Raw genomic sequence first — 5,059 nt, 5'->3', positions numbered from 1 at the left:
CTGCTCAGAGTGGATAATTCCAAGTAATGTATGTTTTAAGTTCACTGACTCTTTATTCTGATGGTCAATCTGCTGTCAAAACCCTGTAATAAATTTTCAATCTCAGCTATGGTAGTTTTGGGCGCCAGAATTTCTTTTTCTTCTCTTTTCTATAATTTCTGTCTCTTTATTGATATTTTCTATTTGTTGAAACACCGTTCTCCCACTTTGCTTTAGTTCTTTGTCCATGGTTTCCTGTAGCTCTCGGAGTATGTTTAAAACAGTTGATTTAAAATCTTTACTTAGGAGCCGGCGGTGGTCTCAAGGGGTGGCGCCGCACTGCTCCCTGCGAGCTGGTCCCGTGGCCAGGCCGGTAGCCAGCCTGAGGGCGCGGCGCCATGAAGCTGTACAGCCTCAGCGTCCTGTACAAAGGCTATGCCAAGGCGGTGCTGCTCAAAGCCGCATACGACGTGTCCTCCTTCAGCTTCTTCCAGAGGTCCAGCATTCAGGAATTCATGACCTTCACAAGTCAACTGACTGTGGAGTGCTCCTCGAAAGGCAGCAGAGCTTCTATCAAAGAATATCTGGGCCATGTCTACGTGAGAAACGACAGTCTAGCGGGAGCAGTCATTGCTGACAGTGAATACTCATCCCAGGTGGTGTTTACCTTGCTGGAGAAAGTACTAGATGAATTCTCCAAGCAGGTCGACAGGATAGACTGGCCAGTTGGATCCCTGGTACCATCCAGTACGCAGGCCTGGATGGTCACCTCAGTAGATACCAGAACACCTGAGAAGCTGACCCCATGACTAAAGTGCAGGCTGAACTAGATGAGACCAAAATCATCCTGCACAACACCATGAAGTCTTTGTTAGAGCGAGGCAGAAAGCTAGATGACCTGGTGTCCAAGTCCAAAGCGCTGGGAATACAGTCTAAAGCCTTCTATAAAACGGCCTGGAAGCAAAATTCATGCTGTGCGATCATGTGACAGCAGCTGGCAGAGGCCCCTGCGCTGGAATGTCACCATCATTCACATCACAACTGCAGCCACCAGGGAGCAGAGCCGCTGTGGAACGACCCGAGTGGGACAGACTCAACTTTGGCTTTAGAGCTCATGGGAGGAACTGAAGGGTGGAAGGGACCTGGGGGTGGGGAGGGAACGTTCAGATTCACATGTCTAGTAATTTGAGGTCCCCTAAAAGTGTATTTTGGGGCTGAATGAAACCATAAAGCTCAGTGACTCCCGTAAAAAAAATTAAAAAAAAAAATCTTTACTTAGTACGCAATGTCTGTTCTTCCTTGGAAACACCATCATTAATGCAGTAATCATGGTTAAGCTGCCCAATCTGGAGAAATCCTTAGACATCTGTACTGAAGTTGGCCTGCACAAAAGCAGCCACTATGGCATTTTTTTTTAACAGTAAAAAGTGTGAAAACCCTTGTGTTTTCATTAAGAGAATAGTCCAATGAGGAAATAAATGAGAAAGTCATCTCTATGTTTACTAACATGAAAATAACTCCAACACATATGGCATGTAAATATTTAAATTTGCAGAATGGGGGGGAGGGATAAATTGGGAGATTGGGATTAACATATACACGCTACTATATATAAAACAGACAGCTAATAAGAATCTGTGGTATAGCACAGGGAACTCTACTCAATACTCTGTAATGGCCTGTATGGGAAAAGAATCTAAAAATAAGAAGAGTGGACATATGTATATGTACAATGATTCAGTTTGCATACGCCTGAAACTAACATAACATTGTAAAGCAACTCCAATTAAAATTTTTAAAAAATTTGCAGAATAAAATACCATAACAAAACATTTACCAAAAAATATTTTCTGAAGTCACTTTAGATTATAAAATGTATTTTTATAAGATTTGGGCTAAGAGCTAACAGTTGTACCTAATGGAGACAGTAAGTGATGGTGGAAGACATGACAGAGGAGGGGATGTTTTCCTTCTCAGTCTCTAAACCGCATCACTACGTGGAGCTGAACCACAAATATACATACATGAGATGTCTAATTTAAAAAAATATAACCCTGAACAACAGTTAGTAGAATCAGAATGTGGCTCCAGGCTCTCTGATGGTAGAAAGTTCTGCTCCTATGTCTTGGCTAAATTATAATCATTTTAATCTAAAACACCTGCTGCATGAGTCTTTACTGGAACACCTGGGTCTTTGTGAGATGAATGTGGTGTGAATAATTTATAGAGCCTTTCCAGTTAGACAATTAACTTGATTCCACTTTTTAAAACAAATTATGTACTAAAACACCCTCTCTATACCTTATTTCTATTTTGGAACTTTCCATTCTATTCTAAAGTACTGATAATTTGGAGTCAGAAACACACTGATTCACTTAACTTCAGAGGCACTTATAAAATCTGACAAAGCAAGTCTCCCCATATCAGTCTTCCTTCCCAGACCTCCTCAGGTATCTGTGCACAGTAGTACATCACTTACATATGTAGTCGCTTTCATCCTGGGTTACGTGGAGATAAAGGGGCACTCAGAAGGGTGCACTACACAGTCCTCACTGCCCTACCTCACTGACACCACAGAGCCAACTCCCCATCTCCGATCCACACCTGAGTATAAAACCTTTCACGGATGACCACCTGAAAGGGGGCTCTTCCCAAGTTCCCCGTCACCGGGTCACAGTGACATGGAATCTGCAGGGAGGTGACAGGAGACTGAGGGAAGGCCCTGTGTGTGAGTAAATATTTTAGACAGGAACCTTCAGAGACCAAGAAGCTCAGCGCGTCCAAAACGTGTCATTTTAGGAAGGAGAGAACAGTCCACAAAGAGTATGACCTTCACCTGGGAAAGGGCCATTCCTTCTCCTTTCTCTCCTCTTCCTCTGAGCTTCTTTCTCAGGTAGGATTATTCTGTGTGACAAAAACACGTTCTTAAATGCTTAGAATCAACATACCCCCACCCCCGCGCCACAAGTATACACACAGGGAGAACCTTAATTCGGGGGAGAGAAGGGCCCCAGCAACAGGAGGGATGCAGGCAAACAACCTCCTGTAAGGAGCCCAGTCGGTGAGCCCGTCACCCACTTCTTCAGGAAGCCCTCCCTGCTGCTGCTGGAACGCCCAGCGCTGCAACGGCGCCGTCCTTGTCCACTTGGCCCTCAGCCAGAGGCAAGTGCCTCGTCCCAGCCCCTGGCTCCTCCCGAGGAAGCCGGCATCCAGTGACTGGCTGATGCAGGATAGGATGCTTGTCCCATCCCACAAGAGGGAGCAACTCCAAAGGGCCACCCCAGCTCCAGAGCTCCCTGAAGCTATACTGAAGACTTCAGATTTTTGTCCTGAAGGCGATGGGAAACCCTAAGAGGGTTTAATGCCAACAGATGACACAATTAAACTTAAGATTTACCCTAAAACCTGTAATTATACTTGTTTCTTCAACTTAATTAGTGGCACAGTATCTATTCTTCCAGGGAACAATGTATCATCTTCAATTACTCCATCCTTTCCTCTTACCTACATCTAATAAATCATCAAACGACACAGACTCTACCTTCTCAATAGGTTTCAAATTCATCCTTTCCTTTCATGTGACACTTTCTACCCCACATGCATCCTCACGTGTCACTCAGATAATTTCAAAGATCTGCGAAGTTTCCCTTGCCTGTGATTTCTTCTTCCTTCAATCCATAATCCACACACTTATGAGAGTTCACTATTTAAAATGCAACACTGACCTATTAGTATCTTGTTTTAGCCTCTCAATGACCTCTTTGTGTCAACAGGATCAAATCAAGCTCCTTAGGAGAGACTATGTCGTGAGTCCCCTGGTGACAGGATCCCTGCTTTGCCTGCATTTCTTTCACTCTCTGCGTCACGCTCTGCGTCCAAGCAACGTTACAGGATGCTAATATCCTCTTCTCCACCCTGACAATACACTTACTTTCTTTATTTTGGAATGCTGCTTCTCCTTCATTAGCTGTTGAATTAATATAAACTATTTAAATCCAACTTGAATAATAAAAATAAACTAAGATGAAATGGCTGTAAGAGCTGCCTCTCCTGATTCTTTCTCTTCCCCTAACGGTCCCATTTAATCCCACCCAGAAAGAATCATTCACCTCTGCAGTTTACGCATGCTTCTGTTATTTCATTTAACAAGGTATGTTTAAAAATATTCACATATCTATTTTCACTAAAAGAATGTAAGCTCTGTGTAACAGGGAACATGTTTTCCACTCTGGTAGCTTGCATTCGGTTCCACATGCTGGCAGCCACCTCCTGAGATCTCTTCTGAACATAATTTGAAAGCCCACCTTATGGTAACTGACTTACCCAGCTCCTCATCTTTCAGTGGGGTCTGCTTATAGGCCATTTGAAACAAGGCGCTTGAGTGGTAAGACAATATCCTTTTTTCAAAATTGTATTTATTTATTTATTTGGCTGCGTCGGGTCTTAGTTGAGGCACGTGGGATCTTTTTAGTTGTGGCATGCAAAAGCTTTAGTTGAAACATGTGGGATCTAGTTCCCTGACCAGGGATTGAACCCAGGCTCCCTGCATTGGCAATGCGGAGTCTTAGCCACTGGACCACCAGGGAACTCCCGAGACGATATCCTTAATCATGTAACACTCGATGAAAACATAATTATTAAGAAAGAAATATCTGTGTTTCAATGTGTTATTGGAAATAGGTTGTTGAGATTGAATGAGCAGAGGTATAAGTGCAGAAGCAGAAGTAAGCATACACCAGTTGGAAGATGTCATTGTGTTTACAGCAATATTATTTCATAGTAATATCATTTTATTATGAATATCATTTCATTACCTTCCTACTGGATTACTAGTGCTAAAATTTGTCTGTATACCAGAAGGTACAAGGATGTGGCTCCCAACACATCCACTGGTGCAACCTCAAGCACTATTTAAAAAGTGGATTTTATGCCAGCTGGGACTGGACCCAGGTCATTGAATATGAGGATATAATAATACCTAAGGAGCTAGGGTAGTCCATATTGATGAGGTATTTTCTACCTTCAACAAGTAGCCTTCTTACCCCCTCAATGTAATCAGAGTAGGAACTGTTCTCCATTT

General features: G+C 43.1%; 1 pseudogene across 1 annotated transcript; it reads left to right on the top strand.

Annotated features, from left to right (window-relative positions):
- Positions 1-377: 377 nt before the first annotated feature.
- Positions 378-967, top strand: LOC309837255 (synaptobrevin homolog YKT6-like; annotated as a pseudogene). Its single transcript has one exon. The product of its transcript is annotated as a synaptobrevin homolog YKT6-like (transcript).
- Positions 968-5,059: the final 4,092 nt, after the last annotated feature.

This window comes from Grampus griseus (genome assembly GCF_964374135.1).
Source record: "Grampus griseus genome assembly, chromosome: 19".
In the NCBI taxonomy this organism is placed as follows: Eukaryota; Metazoa; Chordata; class Mammalia; order Artiodactyla; family Delphinidae; genus Grampus; species Grampus griseus.
The sequence above is the reverse complement of the archived record's forward strand: the minus strand, read 5'-3'. Positions and strand labels throughout refer to the sequence as shown.